Below are 22504 nucleotides of genomic sequence, written 5' to 3'. Positions count from 1 at the left end.
AGTTAATACATTAGACATTCTCAAAGCAAAGCAAGCAGCTCTTAAACACTGAAAATATTTTGTTTCATTAAATACACCAAGCTGAATTTTTATGTATGTCTGAAAAACAGAGATACTGTAACTTTGAGTGACATATGATAGATACAATCCATGTTTTTTGTAAGTCAGCACAGCTCAACAGACATCAATCAAGATGCGCACATTTATATAGCTGTAAAAAAGTCTTATACATATATGAATGTTGACACTAGATGCTGTAAATATATTCAGCTCTTTTAACACTGACTTTATTTTTGTAGGACAAAAAAACAAAAATTACAGATTCTTTTCTATAAATAGTTCTAAAAAAAAAAACACAACCAAAAAAACCAGTGGCAGGCTTGGGTTTGGTTCTTTCCCCCCGTGTCAGTGATCTGTTTGTTGGAGCTCTATCATTAACATGCTGGTCAGTAAGATAAAAGAATTACACCAAGATCCCATCACAAGCCATCCAACTTTTAAATCTCACTCCTCAGTAACTGCTGTGCAAGAGAAGGGAAAAACCAAACAAGCAATGAACAACATTCTTATTATAGTCCTCATCATGTCCTAAAAGCAGCAGGGTTTTAAGATAATGGCAACATGCAGCTATTTACAACTTGTTAACCTTAACACTGGGCTCTGAGAAGCAAACTGTCTGTGCACTAGCTCACATTTTTCCTAAAATCTTGCAAGCCTTTGTGAAGGAAATAGTCACAGGATTTCAAATCATCTTTTGGAACCTGTTGCTTTCATACCACTAAATGTTCTTTTCAGGGCCCGTATCTATGGAAAACTAGGAGTCAGCGGGAGACAAACAGGCACAGGAAGGTAAGAGTGGGTAGTGTATCTGTGAAAATTGGCAAAACGCTTTCCAGTCACCTAGAGCAATGACAGTCCTAATGTAAAGTGATGTAAAAAGGAAATGTAAAGAATCTAAGTTCTAACATGTTGCAACACTGATATTTAAGACATACCCAAACACAATGTCACTAGAAAACATGTCACATGACCCTTCCGTTACTCTTCCACCAATACACTACATGACAAAAATTATTCTACATGAATGAGTACATTCCTTTATGTTTTGTGATATTTCAGTCTTAAGCTAGAGCAGACAATGTCCTAATTCTCATCTTGATTTACCTTCATTGTCCGTCGCTCTGTTACAAAGGCCATGACTGAAGTCTGCTCAAGAGGATTCTGCACATGGGTATTTCAGGTCAGAGGTGAATTTTACTGGTCTGATTCATGAGGGAGCGTGCTCAAAACCTGTAAGCCCAATGTTTAGCTCAGACTATGGACATGTTACAACTTTTGTGTCCACAGCATGTCCATGCATATACATATGAAACACACACATGTGCTTTTAATACCAAAAAAACCCCAAAACTGCACACACACATCTTGAAAAAAAATACTCAGTGGCAGGTAATCTTTATAAAATATTAGGAAAATTCAGCAGAAGTATCAATCCTCGTGGCATCACAATAATTTTATTTTGGAGTCCTGAATATTCCCAGTGGGACAGTAAGACCAGATTCACAGCTATGTACTGAACTGGTAAAATCATGTTGTGAATGGCAGTGTCAGCTGAAACACATACTATTCATAATGATGAGGCACTGTGAATACAGCAGTTTGTTATGCATACTATTTGCAAAGGGTGCGACCTCTTGGAAAGCTGAATGAATGCAGAACTACTGTTGTTATGCTCAACAGATGCGGTTAGGACACAGTTCACGTTTCGTTGTTATTCAGATTTTCAGTACATTTGTGCTTCATTGAAGAGTTACACCAACAAAACAAAACTAATGCCAAAATTCACCCGAACTACAAACAAACTGTCATCTTCATGGCAGATCTAGAGCTTTCTGAAGAAGCAGGAGATATTAACTCCAACAAAATGTTCAGAGGAATCTTAAATGACCAATTTGAAAGTTTGAAGCAACAATTTTTGATAAATTAGTTCATAAATATTTATCTGCATTTTATCTTTGAGCAGTATATTCAAAACTGTTCCCTTCACTGCATCTGTAATACTTCAGATGAAAAAAACTCAAGGATTAAACAAACTGTTTCATCACAAATTATGAGTTTTTACTAGCATGTTGCTGGTTCAGTCGAGCTTGAGTGAGTAATCAAGGGTACGAAGTGCCTCATGGAAAGGCAAGCCTTTTAGCAGTCCTGTGCTGTCACTTTTTGAATTACCAAAAAAGTAACTTGCCAGAGGATTGAGCTGGGTTTTTTGTAATTTATTTATTTAATCTACAGACCTTTTATTAATTCATTTTTATTTAATTTAGAAAATCTGATTTTCAACATAAGGCCCTCTAAGTTGATTAACTATGCAGTAAGGATTTTTTCTTGCACTCTAATGCTTTCTCTAATCGTGAAATGAAGGAAATATTAGTCTCAGGCTTCTTCCCTGCAAATTCAGATCAATGCCGTCTTACCTATGAAATTCTCCAAACAAAATAGTGAAACTGCTGCTCATCTTGCAAACAAGACTTCCTTTTAATCGTACTTTTTATTTCATTACTTAATGCAGCAGTACAGACCATTTAAAGAGAAACAGCTTTTTGGTTTGTAAATCATCTTCAAGGTTTCTGTTTCATAAGAAATGTACAGATAACTCACATTCATCTTCTCTTTAATGACTACTCCCAGTAGAATGTTTACAGCTTTTTTAACCTGTAAATCTGATGAATCTCTCAAGAGATTCATTAAAAACTTGAACAGGATTTTCTTCTCTTACAACAAACAATACTCTGGTAATACCTTCTAATAATGAACACATTCCAAGGGAAATTGAAAACCTGTGATTTCCCTATGGTTATACAGCCCATATATATTACCCATGATGGCAGCTATACATTTACATTACACTGTCTTGTCTAGCTATGATTGCATGAAGTATCTTTTGAGACTTTTTTAACGGTGATTCAATCAAGAGCAGGATCAGAACAACAGTCTGAGTTTGTGGGTATCTTCTTATATTTGCATTACGCTAGTTTCTTGTAGTTGCACCAATGCAGAACCAAAGAGAATCTGTTAATATATGTGTGCCTTATTCAGAACATTTAATACAAAGTTTCTACAATTAACCCTTGTAATATCTTAGTAGAGACAGCCTGGATTATCACAGGAACAGTGTTAAGTAGCTCACTTTATATCCAAAGCTGACCGTGTGTGGTTCTGTGTCCTATTCCCGATTATCAGTCAAGGAATAGCTTTTACTAAATTATCACGAGTTCACGCTGGTTCATCAGGGCATTTCTTTTATTAATATTTGTCTCGTAAAATAGCCCATCCCTGAAAACAAGATGGAAAAAGTCATTGGTAAATGTTCCCAGTCAATGGCAAAAATAGAAAACCTCAATGATAAAGAGTACCTGAAAACCAGTTCACGCTCTCCTCCACACAGTGAAAAAAAATGGCAAAAATTATTTTCTGCCCAAGATGACTAACTCTACTGACATTTTTATGTTCAGCACCATCAGGATTGATCACCTCAAAGCACGCCTAAGCCTCATATCTGAAATAGGAACTAACAAGCATAGAGTGCATGTTGCAGATCTCTTTCTATGGCATACATTTTTTCTGTAGAATATTCTGCATATTTAGGAAATTCTACAAATAGATCAGCACTTTATTATTAAATTTCCTAGTGGTAGAAGAACAGTCCCTATGTAGGGTCCCTCCCAGAACTCAGGGAAACTTCAGTTTAGCTTCTTGGCCTGCCGAAGGTTTCCTTGTATACCATCTGCTCTTCTCATTTACTTAAAATCCACATCTGCAGGGTTCTGAAAATATCAGACTGAGGGTGTCTAATGGTGCAAATGCAGTACAGCCTTTTACATGCATTCATGAAGATAAACAAATAATTAGGATAAGAAACTTTCTTTCCTCAATGTAATCTGAAGGAAACAATCTGTCATTGCAGAACAACTACATTTAATGACCAAGCAACTACAAATGAACTGCAAGCAGTGGAGTTCTATTGAAATAATTCAGTGACACCTAAGTATTTTTCAAGGGAAATAAAGTGGTCTTGTTCAGACAGCAGAAACAAAACTGATAGTGAAATGGTACAGCAAGAGTCAGGGATGGAAAATACTGAATGAGTAGGTGCAGTATTCTGCTGAGCTTTCAGTGTAAAGTTGGCCCAAATAAACTAACACACCCCCATGGAAGTAATTTTTGACCTAAATTTCAATTAAATTTTGCATATGCAGCATTATAATTCTTCTAGACATTTAAAATGTACCAATGACAACATGTTATACAGACACTATGGAAAATAAATGAAAATACCTGAAATTAAGAAATAATTTAATCTAGTTTTAACAAAAAAAACCAACAACAAAATACTAGTTCAGACTCAGGCACTTATATCACTACTTTCCAGTGTCCAATTTTTGTTTTGACTGCATGCTTTGATAAATAATTATGTGATGAAACAAGGGATAAATTAGAGCTTCTGTAATAGTATAGATCCTTTTTAGAGAATTTTAGGAACTTTGGTGTTATTTCCAGTGGCCTTATATCTAGTGAAAGTACTTAAATTTCTTTCCATAAAAATATTGTCTTTTCTCAACCTTAACTTATCCTCTTATTCGCACAGTCCATACATTGTTAAGTCCCTCTCTGGAAACTGCATTTCTTGGATTTTTGTAGGGAACCCCTCAGTCAACCTCCAGACACTCTTGTGGTAAAAAGCACTAAATCATCAACATGAAGCATCAGCGAACACTTCACAAATACAAACAAAATTACATTCCATCTGATGTGTCCACTCCAGAAAACCCTCGGGAAAAAATGAATGAACAACTTTGTCTTACCGCTCTGAATGCCAACTAACTTAGGTCTTGCAGGACTAAGGGAAAGGAATCTGTCTCAGGTTTTATTGTCCTCAGCTCAGTTGCTAAAGCTGAGGCTCCCTGCTTTCCAGTTGTTTTTTACAGAAGGATAAAAACATACAGCAGGTCTTCCTCAGAAAGAGAAAGGAAACTAGAAAGTGTTTCAGGGATCAAAAGCAGTACTTTACATTCAGAACAGCGCTGTAGAAAAGACAGTTGAAAGACTTGTTGAAGCGGCAGCCTGTCTGTATAACCTCGGTTCAAGGAGGCTTCCGAAATGACACCAAATAGCAAATGCTGAGACAGGAATAGCAACGTTGAGATCCACATCCAAGAACAAAAGCAACAGCTCTCTTCTGCTCACTAAGCAGGTTCCTCTATCTGTCCTGTTCCTCACTTCTTCACTACTCCTTGTACAACCAGAATGCTATACCCTTACTAGCTCCTTAATTTGAGCAAGAAATCACAATCAGGACAAAGCACAAAGGTATCACCTATATAAAGGAGTCTCTTTCACAGAACCACAGAGAAGTTCAGCCTGGAAGACACCTCTGGAGATGCTGTTCAGCCAAACCTGCTTACAGCGTCTAAATTACATCAGGTTACTCAGGGCCTTAGGTCAAGCTTTGAAAATCTCCAAGGATTCTTCTAAATATTAAGTAAATGTTTTTGTAGTATGCAAAAAGGAGAAACCGCTTCAAGTATTTCTTTTGATTTACTACAAGATTATCTCATGTGCTTGCAGCTTCAAATCATTCATACTTTTTATCACTAGGAAACTCAGATGAATACACAGTTAAGGTTCAGGAAAACAGAAAATGGCAAAGGATCTTGTGCAAACCAGCTTGCATAACCCAGCCTAAAATCACACTGATGTCAAGGACATCGGGCAGCTCTACATATAGGCAGAAATATGTAACTACAACTAGGGCAGCCATTTACAAGGTCCTCCATAAAACTGAGTAGGATCTCCAAAATCTGAGAAAGAAATTAGCTGTTGACAGCCCACAAAGGGTTTGACACGTTTCTCCCTCCAAAACAGTTACGGCTGAGGCTGTAAGAACTGCATCACTCAAAGCTGTATGTATTAAAACAAAAGAAAAGGAGGAAAATCTGCCATAACTGTGGATCACAAAATGATGGAAGGCTTCCTTAATTTGTTCTTATGGATCACAAAAAAGTTTATTGAACATTATAATTCCCTCAGCGATCAGACTAAGAAACGTCTGAGCATATCTAACGTTTGTGAGAATCATCAACACGTATTTTACTACCATAGAAGTGTACTGAAGCCGTTTCCAAGAGTATTTTGACATTTCACCATTTCAACTTCACCGTCCCTTTAGGGATTCCCTACACTTTATCTGTCTTCCCAATCAGACAAATTAGTAACAGTGTTACATATTTATTATACATACATGTAATCACATATACAGCAGTTAAAAAGATATCCTGACCAAGTTATCACTCTAATCAATGAAACACCCCAAATTTTTCAGAAGGTAGTTTCTGTTGGTTGATTAATACCTCACAGTTCATCAGATGAGCAAAGCGATACTTTTGCTTTAGCAATGACTAAATCAAGACATAGATCCAATACTCTGAAGTGACTGAATTTTCAGAATTTAGTTATTCTCGCAATAGCCATACCACACCACCTGCCAGCCTCATCTAAATCACTTACTCTAAACCTTTTTCCAATGATTTCTTTCAAGCTTTTTTAGCGCTTATAATACAATAAAACCTAAAAGTACTGTACCTGCCAAAATGAATTACATATAAGGAACTGAGACTGTGCACAGTTTTTGAAGACTGATGTTGCACTATTTTTTATTTCAGTTATTATTTTTAAATACTCATTTTTGATAAGTGCAGTACAACAAAAATACAAACATTAAGGGGACTTATAACAAGTGGCACATGTATGAAGCCAGGCTAAGCTTTCATCAGACTTAACAGGAAAATATTCTGGGGGTTTATGTTTTCCCACTCATGTTAAACAAGAAACAAAACCTGAAACCTGCATTAACTTCACAAAATAATATATACATATATATCTCTCTCCAAAGAAAGCAGCTACTGAACAAACTGTGTAACACAGTATACAAAGCTAAGCAGTCCCAAACAACAATAATGTTTTGTTAATTAAGGTTTTTTTGGTACTTTAAAAATACCCTACACAGTGATTCCAAAGAGCACTACTCCAGCTCAGAACTGGAGCCAAATTCCATTCATATCGTTAGAAACTTCTCACTGAATTTGAGCTGTGTAATGCAATACAATCACAAAAAGGACTGCCCTATCACAACAAATTTACCAGTGGATTTACCTCTTTCTCCAACTCAATGGATACTATGGTGGGTTTCAGGTTTAGTCCACCATTCTATAATGAATAAAAATAAACAATTTTTTATCATAAATTCAGGCAAAATTCAGTCAGTTCTGTTCCATTTTATAAACTCTTCCTTCAGCATTTTAACTTCTGTTTATTGTCTCAGTTTGTCTGACTGGGTTTTAAAGTTTAGATGCAAAGAAAGTAAAAAGGATCTCTTTTTCTGACTGGAATTCATGCTTAGCATGATTGTCTCAAAATATAACCAGGTTTTTTTCCAGTGCTGAAGGTTCAGCTCCATAACAGTTCGTTAACTGCACGGGCTGGGTGATGTCTAACTGTGTGTGTTTGATGAGCCACAAAATACACACTGTAAGTAAGAAGTTAGAGGCCCCAAACTCTCCCAACATCACGATACTCTACAGCTTTACTATAATCGATTCAATGCTGTGGCAGCTTTTCTAAATCTGCTTCTCCTCCTCTCTATTTAAGTATTTAAAATCTGCTTGAATAAAATAAAGTTGATAAAAAGAATATAAACATTCCTTTAAAAGTTTATTTTGTGCAACTCTGGTACAGACTGCAAGTTTTTAGCTGAAGTCCATAGTTTGCTTTTGATAGGGTTGAGTTCCACCACATTTTGAATATTGGATGCAACTAGTTTTAATGTCCCTAATATTCAAAGAAATATAAGATTTCTTTGTACAGTTGTACAAATTTTGTAACTTTGTACAGCTTGTACAGATGAAGTACAAACTGTATAACCAGTCTTTAACAAAAATGGTAAACTTTTCAAAAACACTTAAAAGATTCCTGAAAGCAGACAAGCTTCAGGCTCTTTCAGAGTCCAACTCACTTTGAAAATCAGACTTGTATACCCAGACTGTGGAGGTGCTTTTGAAAATATTAGTCCGTCTCAGTTCCACGGTAAAAATTCTTAGCATACTGCTTTCGAACTTCATTTAACAAAGTTAATGCAAAGACACATTGTTTTGAAAGAACTGAAAGAAAATTAGTTTCTGTATCATTGAAAATAAAGAATAATCTGTTACTATTTTATACTTTTTTACTCATCGTAAAAAGGAGGCAAGTGTTACTAGTAAGTTCACACCTACGTGTTAAAATGACACTGCTAGTTCTTTTAGAAAGTATCATTCCATTCTATAATATTATGTTCTAATAAACGATTTAGTCAAATTTCAAAAATGAGAAAGACTGGGCACCATGTAAATTCAATTTTCTTTGTTTTCAGGGAAAGGAGAAGGAAGCAGGATTTTTAAAGTGCTTTTATTAAAACATTCAAAAGTGACACAGGCAACACCCAAACTCTTTAGAGAATCATTGGTATTTAGTCACCAAGAATCTCTCTTCCTTTAGCACACAGCTTCGGGTGGTTCACCGATGCTCCTGGCTCCATGCTGGCACAGCACTACAGCCAGAAGATATTACTGGTTTGTTTCTCACCACAAGGTTACCAACGCTCCACACATCCTAACCTTATTCCTCATTTCAAAGAACAATGGTTCCTGACCACACGCTAGTGATACATTTCCTTGGCACAGACTGTTCATGTCTTTGCTTTCTGACTTACATTCACTTTTTTTAAAGTGGTCAGCTTTTTTTCTCTCTGATATGCTAAATGTCTTTACTGCCCTTTGTAGCTTGAAACACCTTGAGTGCATGTTCTGTGAACTCACCTCAGACATACTTTGTGTTATGCTTTAGGGTACTTTCAGAGCAGTTCTTGAAAATAGTTTTCTTTGTGGATGTAGCTAAAGCTAAACTGTGAAAGATACAAACTGCTATTTGACTGAACATATTGTCAAAAAATAAAGAAATATAACTGACGGTCCACAATTCTGTAGTCTTTTGAAGAAGTATTTTAAAGCATTTTTTTGTTAAGAAAGTGTGGCTTACAGTGTTTCCCTAGATATGTTTTCTTTTTAAAAATGAGAGGGTGGGGGAAGAATATGTTAACACCAAAAATGTTAACAACAGTTCCATTTGGTAGTCATCATTATTCCAAATTTATTATATAAATTAAAATACATTTATTTTCCACTATGGACCCTCCTAAATTCCTTCAGATTTAACTAATGCCATAAACAATTAAACACGTACACATATGTGATTCTTTTCCCTCAAGTTTATGGTGGAGTCATGGAAGACAAAGTAGTAACAACTGCTATTTCAGCTGCTGTTTGGCCAGAGGAAAAGACCATTCTCAATTATCTTAGAAATCTATAACAAACGAACTAGGACTACAATCCCCTTGATTTACTTTATATCTAGTTTTCTTTAATAAGTCATCAAATTTCAGATCTCCTGAACATGAATTTTAAAAAGAATTCTCTGATAATTAGACATGAACATACACTTGTCTGACAAGCACTTAACTGATCTCCTGTAGTAGAGTCTCAATTACAGGAAACTATTATGAAACCCATAGTAGCTGGAATCCATTCATTCTGGTAAAGTCTCACAGGTGGACAAGGCAGAGAGATGAAGAGAAGATGAATTTTATGCATTTGATTCCCAATTTTCATCCCCAAAATTATTACTGTGTTGCTTTGTATTTTAGGTCTTAATTTCCAACACATTGCCACAAACATTTTCCAGGGGTCAATTAAATGACTGACGAAGTAAAGCCATTACTCCATGTAATGATAGCTTTCGTTTCATGCCTTGTATCTTGCATATATTTACAAATTACTGGCAGCAGCTGTAATCTGAACAAACTACTACAGTGAGGGCCCAAAGTGTTTGAGCCCAGAGTTCCATACGCAAATTATAGTTCCTGTTAAGTCACCATTTAATGAAGTTTCAAAACACTGCAATTCCTCTGCACTTCTCCTTAGGGACTGCTACAGCACACTCTTTGGCTATTTAACATTGACAAGTCAAGTCTAGGTCTTTCGTCATAAACATCCTACAAGTCCTAAGAAAATCCCTTTCTGATTTGTGAATCCAACCTGCACCCTGACATACTGCTTAGGTCCATTTCAGGGAAAAAGCCACAAGCATCCCTGAGTAAAACCAACGATCCAGTAACCGTGTGCCTGTCAGGACACACAGTTTCATACTTGTTTGTCGAAAGACAGGAAGATACATATTTTTATAATTACAAAAGCAATCACAAAACCTGCATCAATGACTAAACATCATGGGTTTAAGCTCTGACTTCCATTAGCAGAGATAAACACCATTTTCCTCTCCAAAGTCATGCAACTTGCTTTCTCAGGAGGATCCCCAATACGCGACCTCCTAACGAAATCTGAGGGGCAGGGAGTTGAATTCTTTTATACCTGTTCCCTGTGCTACATGTTAAAAGAACCCGCAGCTCTGTCATCCCCCAAATATTTTTTGCTTCCCTTTTGGTGGGCCGGTATGCATCATGTGTGCCAGGGACTAAACTTGGAATTGAAGACAGTATGTAGCTTTAGTGTGACCACATATGTGACCATAGATCCAGTAGATCATAGATTTCCATACATATACATTTATTTATTTAACAAGATAGCACAGAGCAATAACAGTGATAAGTACTTGGTTAAATGAAATATGCTGTGCCTGAAGCATTCCGAACTTTTACTTGATTTTTTTCTTCCCTTTAGCCTGTATTTCCTGCTACTTCAGTAGACAGCATAAAGCACACATAATTGCTAATTAAAATCTTACAAAAATAATAAAACTATGTCCTTAAGGATGTAACAGATAAACACTGCTATACAAACAGACTACATCACCAGTGACATCTTCTTTCCGGACCAGCTTGGAGGCAGAAAACCATCCCCAAAACACCCATATCAAATCAAAGTAGTAGGCAACACAAGATGTTCCTCTGGCAGGAAGATGAAGCAGAGAAAGGTCCTTAGCACAGTCAACTGCCACAGTAAACCCCACAGTGACAGGTTTCAAATACAGCGGGCCATGTCTGTGTATAATTTCACTACTGAATTTGCAAGTCTCCAATAATTTCCAGGTTCATCTGTCTTTCAGAGAACATACTTGGCTCTCTGCTGATGTGGTTATGCAGGTTTTCTTGAAATTATATAATCCTTGCAGAGTCTATCACAACTCAAATGAAGGAAAAAGACAGTCATTTAAAAAGAACTTAACTGTAAAAGTTAGTAAAGCACTTGCTGTTAAACAGGGTAAGTCCTGCCATCCTTGCAAGCAAAACTCCTCCACAGCAATGCCCTCTATACCACACTAACATGCTGAACTCCTAAACAAGTGGCAGAAGTTAAAAGTATGTATGCCAGGTAATGCAAGGAGCAATTATTGAAGGCCCTGTTGCGACAGGATTTTTTTCACAGACTGCAGGGAGCTTTGGCTTAGGCATAATCTTAGAGAATTTATGGGAAAGCATTTATTTTCTAAATGTATCTGAAATAATTTTCAACAGGATATTTATTAAAAGCAATGACAAAAGACTTCAAATGAAAAGAATTCTTAACTATGACAATACTACAGAAAACATTCTGCAATTTCAAATTTACTGTCAAAAACGACCATGATTTCATTGTACCTATAGACTAAATTCCAGTCATTTTTATCTGTACTGTAGCTTTTACATTAACTTTCCCTGGACCTTCACGAAACCTGCCATGCAAGTGAGGTCGGTTTGGTGGGAGTCTCTTCATTCAAATATGAAACCTTACTGCGTGACTGTGAAAACATCAGCCACTTCCCTTACCTGGAAACACAGTATTTTTTTTCTAAAAAGAATTTGAAAATATGTATGTGTGTATATATATATGTATGTATATATATGTGTAAAACCTATCTTTCATTCACATGTGCCAGAGGTGGTAAATATGGTTATCACTCAAAATGTGTTTTCCACTAATCCCACTCTTTTTCACAACATAACACCTTAAAGGCAAATTTAAGGACCGTTTTAAACTCTTCTTTCAGTGGAGTGTTTAAATGTGCAAAAGCTATAGAAGCTTTTATGTTTCCTGGTAAGGCACTCTACTAATTTTCAGACAGTAATTGAAAAAGACTGTTTTAAACCTATTTTCCTTACTTTACCATTGGAAAATGAGAATGGGAGTCTCCTCACAGATCTTAAGGGACACTCAGATTCCCATTTCCACCCTAAATTTCCTGCTTCATATTATTTTCCTGTATATTTGCAGGAAGCATGAATTTTCAGAGGATCCAATAAAGGTATAGTCAGCACTACCTCACCACACTGAAGACAGACAACGGTTACATAGTTCCTCTCAGTGATCTCATTGCAGAATAAGGTACCTGGGACATAAAGCTATTAATCTGCCTTACAAATTTTGTAGTTAAATGAAAAAAATTTCATTCAAACAATACTCATATATTTCATCTAATCTAAAACCCCTGGGATACAGCAAGCTGTACCTTGAACCTACTACTTGAACACAGGTACTACACAGCATGTGCAACTGTAACATCGAATCCACCTGTATTTTTAATTGTAGTCTTTTCACTTCTAACCTGAAATATACAGAAAGTTACTATAAGCATTCACACACTTCACTGTTGGAAGATGGCTATCTAAGCGAGACAGGCAATTGTAAAAGGTTTTTGGATGCTTTAGAAGAAAGGGTTCTGTTTAGGTGTAACGTGACATTAGTCGGGCTGGCTGCCCCTGGGATGGGAAGTGTGGTTACTGCCGTGGCTGCTCTCAGGTGGGCTACCTGGCAAGTGTGCTTTGGCAGCAGCATCTCCCAGATGCTTCCAACACCTGTATCAGACAATCAACATGATCCAAAAAAGTATAGTTCTTTTTACAATATTGGAAGGATAATTTCACTGGTTAAGATACAGGGTTTGGGGTTTTGATTATTCTTGTAACTTAACCCTCAAAAGAACTAACTGCAAGAATGCCAATGGCATTAGTTCCAATGCAACCTAAACCTGAACCACCAAACCAAGATCTGACTAATTCCTGTTTGGGGCCAGTGCTGTTCTCCTTTAAGAAAAGCCCTACTTGTCTGCTTAGCAGTCACAGGCCCCTTTAAAATCCAGGTATGAACACTCACCTGGATCCATAAGCAGCTTTCCAAATCTGAAAGGACTTTTCTTCCCTTTTCATCTCAATTTTTCAGGCAGGCATTACTTTCTCCTAAGCTTTCTATAAATTCAACTTAACAGTGCTCTATTAGCAAATGCCAAATGTTACTGTACTTCATTGCTTAGGGTATCTTTTTTTTTTTATTTTTTTTTTTTTTTTTGTTACTGTATGAATGTGTTTAAGTTAAGCTTAGAGGCCGTCTTTAAAACTAGCTTTTAAATTACTAAGGAAATGGGTGTTTTAATGGAAAGACTGACATATCCTTAACTATGGGAGTGTGAATGGCTCCAGTATAAGGTTACTCAAGTCCACCTAGAATACAAATGCAATACAGGACCACAGGTTCAGATCTTTGATCTCCTTTTTTGCAGAGGCTGTAATGTATAAAGCCAATTCCACTGAGCAGACAGTACTACACTGAATATAAATTATCCTTTAACCATAGCAAGGCTCACATTTAAAGAAATGCTGCAAGGATGAACAATGCAGTCATGAAGCTGAGTTCTTCTGTAGCAAAAATACAGAGCAAGATCTGCATGAATAACCATGGTTTCGGAAGACAATTTTTTCCTCAGCTGTTATTTGATGAAAAATAGAGTCAAATCTGGAACATTTGTAGATACAGAAGTACAATTAAAGCACACTGCTTGCTTTTTCTAGTAAAAAAAAAGTGAGCTAGGAACACTTGCTTTATTTTCCAGATTAGGCATCATTCCCCCAAGAAGCATAACAAATGATTTTAAAATGTGGAAACCAACAGTCTCAGCTGAATATGGCTTGAAATTTAAACACATCTTTTCCAGATATCTCTTTAGAGGAAGAACCTTCTGCCTACTGAGCTAACACTAAGCTCCCTGGAGTTTAGCCATGAATATTCTAAACCCATCTCTTACAATTCACTAGAAATCATCTTTTGCCAAAATAAAATGCTTAAGAGGAATTCAACACTTACGCTGGGTTTCTTCATTTTATTTAAAATAAGTGTATCCATCTCAACTTTGTGCCAAATACACAGCAAAAGAGGCTGAACTGTGGAGCTATCACCTCAGATTTTGTACACAACTCAAATGGGGAAAGAAATTACTTCTGAGAACACTGGATATTTGGTTTTGGTTTAATCTATGTAATTTTGTATTTAACCAGCTCTCTTGCAGTTACAAATACTGCCAAGTATTCTTACAGGAATTTCTCTGCTGCTTCCCTCAGTCATAACTTAGGTGGTTACAAGAAATGGAGCTTTCCCACTCTGTGATGATTCTTTGTATGCCAACTTTGTGCATGTGGAAATATTAGTAAATAAACAATTTTAATTTGTTTCCTATCTTACCTCTTTCGACCTGTGTAATCTAGCAGATCAATGCTACTTCCACCACTGCTGAGAAGCAAAAAGTTAAAATTTAGCTTTGGCTTAATCTTTTTGTTCTCTTTAGGTTTCCTTTCAGTAAGGCTGGAAGAAGGTGCTCTTTTGTGGCTCAGTTCTCTATGCCAGGATAAAATTTAGCACAAAAAGAATGCGGGAGTGAGTGGATAATATCTACTGTCCTCAGCTCTGCTTTGGTTCAGTAAACTTGAACATATTCTCCCCTCCTTTGCCAACTGAGATAAGGAGCAACGATTACTCAAAATGTATTATCAACTCAAGCTTGAAAAGAGGGGATCAGACAGTCGGCTCCATCTCTCTCTGAAGCTCACAGTTTTTTTCAGTGTCCGAGAGGGGCAAGGAAGTCCCTCCTTGCCTCTTGACACACACCTCCCGGCTACTTCTTGCAGGCAACTACGCCAAGGTTGCAAAAGGAAAATGAGATAAATCCTCTGCTTTCCGGATCGCCCATAAGGTTCCTGCAGGCTGGAAGCTTTGTGCCATCATGGTAAAAGTCACAAAGGAGCCTTCCTCCTCTTCCCCAAATGTTAAAATTCTCTCCTTGCCTTTCTGTGGTCTCCACAGCTGAAACCAAGAATTCACTGGACACCACTGCAATGCCTCTAACCTATTCTAACTGTAACCAGAGCTTGGGTAAATTAAAATCTATTTCAGCTTGATCTGGGGTTTATCCCATTCCAGTGCTCCACATATACAGCAACTTTAAGCTTAGAGACATCCATCCCTTCATGGTTCAAGAAAATCCTTCAATCAAAGAACTTCATTTACAATCCAGCATAGTTTTTGCTTTCTCGTCTCTCCACAGCAGCTAGGCATTTTGATGCAATCCTCATTTAATGCAATCTCCATTACAGGATTATGATCACATCAATAAAATGTTCCATATGTTTTTTTCACCACCACCCCCATCCCTCTCCCTCTCTCATTAATACTAGGCACTATATCTGAAAAAAAAAAACCAACCACAAATCCAGCAGGATGATGGGATGCTCTGGGGAGGTAGCGGGGGTACACATTCAACACAACGCAGCAGCCAATGCAAACTGCCCATCGGAGACGGAGACTGTGGATCTCCTCATTCCAGAGCTGCGCGAGTTGGCTCTCTGTCCGCACAGATCACGACCGTGCGATGCTACCAGACTAAAAATAAATACATCTTTTGCCACCACTTGTAAGCTCCGTGGACTTTCCACAGGAGCAGCCTCTCATTTCACTTGAGCGGTTCCAGCCTCTCGATACTGTTCTGGATGAACTGCTGCTGCTCTGCTGAGATAGCGTAGCAAAGGACAGAAAAATCCCTCTTTTCCCCAAGCCCCCTTCTTACCTTCCGTGCCTCCTCTGCACAAGATGCCAGTCCGCAGGAGCTCCTCAGCGCATCACCCGGGCGGTTGGAGCCGCGGAGGCTGTCCCGCCGCATGCAAGTTACACCGCTTCGCCACAGCGAATCCTCGATGCAAACCGCACCGCTGCTTCCCATGCAGGGTGCCGGGCGCCTCCCGGGGCGGCTTCCGCACGGGGAATGGAACCGTAGAGGGGGGAACGGAGGGGGGGGGGGGGAGGGGCGGGGGGGGGGAGGGGCGAGGGGAAAAATAATAGTATCCTAACTTTTAGGCAAGCCTGAGTTTGTTTTATTTCTGTTGGGTTTAGTTAATGATCAGCTTTTGCAGCTGCAGCGGGAGGGGAAGCAGTGGCGCGCCGGCAGCCCCGCGCCGCTCCGCAGAGGTCCTGCCGCGTAACCGAAGTTGCGCGGAGAGACCCCGAACTCCACGGCACTCCGCCGAGCAGCGTGGCGCCGGCACCGGCAGCCCCAGCCCTGCCCAGCCGGGCGCGGGGGGAGCGGTGCGCGGGTCCCGCCGCGGGGAAGCTGCCGCCGCTGGGCGCTCGGCCGCCTCCCGGCGGGGCTGCTGTGGCCCGGGCGGCGGCGGCGGCCCTGGGGGCGCGGGGCTGCGCTGCCGGCGGCGCCCCGGACCCCGCGCTGTCCCGGCGGCGGCAGCTCCGGCTCCGGCTCGGCTCTGCCGCGGCTGCCCGCGCCCCGCTCTGCCGCTGCCAGCCGGCCCTCCCCGCGGCTGACATCACCGCCAGGAGGAGGGGCGACGCCGGGGATGCGAATCGCCGAGCCGAGGGGGGTTCCCCCTCCCGGAGCCGCCCTGCCTTTGCCTCTCGGAGAATCCCCCGAAAGCGGCGCGGTGGCCGCTCCGCCGCCTCGCCGGGGGGCGGCCCCAGGCCCCGCCGCCGCCTCCCGCGCCGCGGCACAGGCCCGGGGGGCCGGCGGCGCTCCCCGCTCGGGGCCGGGGCGCAGCGCTCGCAGCCCGGGCAGCCCCGCGCCGGCGGCTCGCCCCTGCGCCCGGCTGCCCGCGGCACCGGCGTGGCGCGGGGGAGGACGGGGCACCTCGTCCCGGCCCCCGCGGGGAGCGCGCCCGTGCCCGTACCCGCGGAGCGGCTGCCGTCCCCGACTCCCCGCGCTGCCCCCCCGCCCCCGGCAGCCGCTTCCCCCGCCCCGGCGGAGCCCAGGCGGGAGCTCAGCCGCCGGCCGAGCCCCGGTGCCCCCGGCGGGGGGCGGGGGGGGACCCCGCGGGAGGGGGCGCGGGGCCGAGGGGCGCCCTCCCCGGCGGCGGCTGGGCTGTATTGGCGGGCGGGGGTCCCGCAGGGCCCGCCGGGGGGGCGCCCAGGGAGGCGCGGGGCCGTGCGGCAGCCTCGGGCGGGGCTCGGGGGCGGCCCGGGGTGTCGCGGCCGGGCCCGCAGGGCAGGCGCTGTCGCGGCCCCAGAGCCCGGCCCGGCGGGGCGCTGCCGGCGAGCGCGGCGCCGGTGGCTGCAGCAGGGAGGGGGTGCCGGGAGTTCGGCTGGCCAGGGGTGCCTGCGTGAAAATGCAGTTTTAATTAATAGTTAATTTGTGGTGTTGATTTTAATAATTTTAGTATCTTGAATTATTTGCAGTATTTTGCTGGATGCCTGCAGTAGGCACTTCTCGTTGAACACAATAATTATTAGGAAATAATTTAGCAATTTTTCTGCGCTCTGCTGTTGGGGGAGGAGAGGCCTTTAAACTCTTTCCCGAAGAACTAGAAAAGAAATTGCACTTGCCCTGACAGCACAGAGTTTTGCTTATGTCCTTCTTTAAAAGTAATATGAAAATGTATGTGAATGCCTTGTTTTACCTTCCTCACTGCAGCAAGATGTAGGTGATGTCTCACTTTTATTGCTAAATATAGTTTAAATGCCAGGATTTCTCTGAAATAAAGGTATCTAAGAGGGAGGATGAGAGAGTTCTAAAAACAGCTTCTAAAAACCCCCAGAAATTCAGTGAATTGTATCCATCTTACCTGTTAACTCATGTATTCAGTGAGGTTCTTTGACTATGGACTCGCAGGAACAATTGCATGGCCATTAACCACACTCAAGTCCTACAGAACAGATGCAATTCCTTTTCTTCTAGGTTGTATTACTACATCGTACCTCAGTCGCCTGCTTTGACCAAATGCCCCACTGTATTTTACTGTAGTGGGTGCTAAATCCTACGAATTTAGTGAAGTTGTGACTTCATTATTTTTGTCCCATATACACCCTGACAGTAAAGGTACCTCATTATGTACAAACAGAACATTTCCCCCATATTAAAGTTCACGTCCCAGCTGCAGCGCAGCACGATGCTGAGAGTAATGCCCACCACTCAGTTATACTTATTCACCAACATTTCTGAGCATTTTCTAATAAAATATCAAGTAAAGCATATATAAACAACAAAAGGACAAAACCTAAAATCAGCGTGCGGCTATGGGTGTTTGGTGTACATCACACTGATGGCGCACAGATGAGGACCGGCTTTCAGTCCTCTCAATACATATTCCATTGAGCTCTCGTCACAGTGGTTTTCTAAAATAGCCAAGTCCATAAAAGGCACATCCTAATAGACAACAGTATTTTACACGTCAGAAGAGGCAATTGATGAAGAAATCTCTGCGTATCGTTTGGACACTGTCATGTTCTCGTCCTCCTTGCTTCAGATTAAATACAAATAGATCACTACTTGGGAAAAAAAATACTGAAGTTTGAATATTACTGGGAAACGAAATGACCTACATGATAGTTTGTCCTGTGCAGGAGCGATCAACTGCGATAGCATCAGCCATTCCAGAAAGGAAAGCAAACAGCATGTCTGGGGGGGATGACCTGTCCTGCTTTTCAAAGTGGTGTCTAAGGATAAGCTACAATGGATTGAGCAGTTCAGCCTCAACTGTGTTTGAAATACACAGCCAGAAGTCCAATCTAGTGAAAACTATTTCATTAAAACAAAAAACAAACAAAAAAATAAAACAAGAAACAAACCACAAGCAAACAAAACCTCCAAAACAAACAAAACCAACAAAAAAACCCAAACAAGATGGAAGGAGTAGATGGCTTATTGAACTGATGTTGGAGGTGAACTGCTACCCTTGAAAAGGGCAAAACCCCTTTACAAACCAAAGCAGGCGGTTACATCTTGAAAACTGGGAGTCAAAGACAGATTAACTCTGTCCATGTAGCAAATCCATTACTTTGCTATGAACAAAAATCTTTCTGTGTATCGGGAGGTGTTGCTGCTACCCTTGATTCAGATCAAGGTCTAAGTCCTGAAGTTGTTTGTTACTCTGAGCACATGAAGAGGCCCCACAGGAACTATTCACATGTGAAAAGAGCTAGGACCAGAGCCAAAGTTTTGCACACTGTGAAGGTCAAGCTTGCTTCCTTGCTAAAACTTGCACTTAACAGAAAAACTCAGAAATATGGTTTCCATATAGCGCCTTCAGCCAGTTCTTCAGGATGCTGCATGTGCGGTGGCCGATTTAGAGCAATTTGTGTGCTAGCAGGGCCCTGTGACTGTGCTGGCTGCCCTGCAGGCAGGCGGCCACCTTGCAGAACGGGGGCTGTCCCTGCCTTTCCCTCATAGCAATTACTGTGGTTCCTCTTCCCACAGACGCTGATTTTTTTATAAACTTTTCAAAATGTAAGGAGAAAAGCCTCATAGACATTGTACAGCTATTGGCTTTATAGTTGTCGTGGAATAACCTGTTAATAAAAATGCACTGCCTGTAGGATGAATTCTCAGCATTTTTGCAAAGGTCACATAAAATATATTGCTTGAGTAGCCTTACGTTGGCCACCCAGATAAGTCATGGAGAGGCCACCGTAGATGACAGTCTCGAAGAAAGACCATAATTCACTTTTATGTCTCTATGCAAGAAAATAAGAGACACAAGCCTTCCCTTCACTACTGGGAATGGCATATATGCAGAGGCTGGTGCAAGGAACAGCAAGGAGCTACCTTCTCCAGACTGACAGATAAGGTTGGAGGTCTTTCTCTGCTGAAGGCCTCACACAGTTCTGCTTTGTTTCTTTTTTTCCTGTCAGAGCAACAGAAAAACTCAGAAAATAAACTGCAACTGCACTGTACCACATCTGTTACTAGGCTTTTGCCTCAGTCCCAAGTAAGACTTTTATTTTCCATGCACTTAACATGAACAATAGTTTCTTTCTTTCCCTTTTCCCCTGTCCCCATTTACTGGAAATGTAAAATAAATCCCACTTGGGATTTTTGAGCACTAGCACTGTTTTTACTTCTGCTTCTTGATAATGGAAATTCCCAAGTTTTACCTTTTCCAGGAGCGATGTTTATCTACATTGCACCATGCTTCATAAATGTGAATTGATACTGTATCTGGACTTCATAATGAATACAAACAGTGGGCCTCTTGCAGTCCCACCTCTTGCACTAGTCTATAATTTACAATGGCTAATCAGTTTTTCTAAATTATTTGTAGACCTTTTTTTTTTTTTTTTTTTTTTTTCCAAGAAGCTGGCATAACGTCAGGTCAAATCACTTTACATCAAATTCAGTAGTAAACAGGAATGGCAAACACATTAAAAAAAAAACCTACAACCACAATTCTCACTGAACAATTGTCACATGACTGTATGGTACCTATTCCTCTGATTTCAAGATTGGAGACATTATACATCTATTGATAATATGTAGGAAGTTTAGGCTGAATTATATTTAGAAGGGTCACAAGTTCTAAATACATATGTTTCTGAGGGAGAGCCGGGCACCAGCAGTGTTTATTGTCTTGCAGGGCTATTGCCAGAACAATATTACAAGATGGAGCTTTGGAAGCCTGGTAAGTAGCAGCGGGAGGTAGAATGCGCTAATTTTGTTATCACCTCGGCTGTTAAGTGACAATGTTTTTTAAATGTCATGAATTATGTATAAAATACATTAATTTTTACACTGCACATTTGGAGAGTTTGCACGTGCGTACCAAAAGGGCACGGCTTTGGCACAGGTGCACAAGGCAGGACGTTAGAAAGACTCAGAATGGAACTTAGCGCAGAAACAGGGGTTTGTGGACCAAGTTCCCTGCTTGACTGCAGGAGATAGGAGCTACGATATCGGTGATAATACAGGTGATATCTTAAGTTGACTTAAATAAGACTAAAATCATACCGAGCCTTTAACCTAGGAATTAATGAAATACCTTTTGTATAATAAGTATTTATCAACTGCCCTTGATAACAGGAAATTGCTCAAGTAATAAAAATCTGCAGAAAGTCTTCATTTAAATTAATTTTGTAAACTTAACAAGTGTTACCCTGTGCTGTTCTCTGCATCTTTAAGGGTGTTTGGGGATTTATGTCTGGCAAAATAGAAACAAACTTAAGAAAGCTGAAATATATTGTGTCTTTTGCTGTACTTTACAGCACAGCTTGTGTTTAAGGAGCAGTCTAGACATGCAGAAATGCTAGAATAAACAATATTTTTTTCATTATTTTAAATTAGCTTGTACTGGAAAGCTATAAATTTCAGAATGATGCACACTAACAGGATTCCATATCTATTCAAATATTCAAAACAAAAGGTACTAAAAGGCTATTCTGTTACCTGTCATTATAAATATAAATTTCCTGCCAAGTTAATGCAATTACAAGTGATTTCCTATAAAAGAAAAAAAAATATTTCCATAAACCTTCAGGATATTTTACTTAGTTGTATGAAAAGTCGCATACTTCCCCACCCTATCCACCTTATTTTAGGGGCTTGTTTAACCCGTTTTAACATATAAACATTACTAAATACTATTTAATATTCATTATAAGGCTTCAAATATTGGTTGGTCCTAAATAAATATTTTTTTTCTTTAATCTCCTTTCAGCTGAGTTGAGTGTGCAATTAAAGAATAATCAGCTAGAGTCATGATTGAGATTTTGAATTTATGACCACGAGCATAGAAATGAGCTGTTTATTCTGGAAAGTGCTGATGGAAGTGGTCATGCCAAGGTAAGCGGTTTTTCTCCCAGTGGCGATGTAGGGTAATAATAAAGCAGAGAGATAACTACCCTGTTCCTCTGGCTTATGGACTGAGAAACAGTTCTATGGCACAACTGTACAGCAAGAGACATAGTTTTAAGGATGCTAGTGAGAGAAACTTTGCACATAAACTGAAGATTTCAGTTGAACTTTCATAAAAGGATCTTTGATTCAGCTCTATATCATATCAATTATAAAACGTCAGTTAATTATCCTTAGGTGGTGACAAAGACGTTGGAAGAAAAGCCCCCCTGTCATCACAGGAGTTTTTTAAGACTGTGAATGAATAGTTTTCAAGAGTATTTCAAACAGAAAACTGACCATTCTTGTCTGACACACAATACCATTAAAGCAATTCCTTCCTTTCCTCCTAGATCTTAGCATGCCTTTTGCAACACCTGCAGCTGGAGAACAACAGGAGTGCAGTAAATCAGATGGATCTTGGAAGACCCATCTTTCTTTTCCACCAGGGTACTGTTCAGTCTGGCTTTTGGCAAGTTGTTTAATTTCTGTGCCT

The 22504-nt window shown here is 40.3% G+C and overlaps 1 protein-coding gene across 4 annotated transcripts in view; it reads right to left on the bottom strand.

Annotated features, from left to right (window-relative positions):
- The window catches only part of PCDH11X (protocadherin 11 X-linked), a 520437-nt gene extending 502977 nt beyond the window's left edge, over window positions 1-17460 (bottom strand). For 2 of the 4 annotated variants that reach the window (XM_080366031.1, XM_080366034.1), the window contains exon 1: window positions 15973-17460. The gene's annotated coding sequence lies outside the window, so the exon portion shown is untranslated. The remainder of the gene's footprint in view (window positions 1-15972) is intronic. The other 2 variants (XM_080366033.1, XM_080366035.1) reach the window with 1 other exon arrangement.
- Window positions 17461-22504: the final 5044 nt, after the last annotated feature.

Source organism: Falco punctatus (genome assembly GCF_963210335.1).
Source record: "Falco punctatus genome assembly, chromosome: 15".
Classification (NCBI taxonomy): Eukaryota; Metazoa; Chordata; class Aves; order Falconiformes; family Falconidae; genus Falco; species Falco punctatus.
This window is presented reverse-complemented; position numbering and strand designations above follow the sequence as displayed.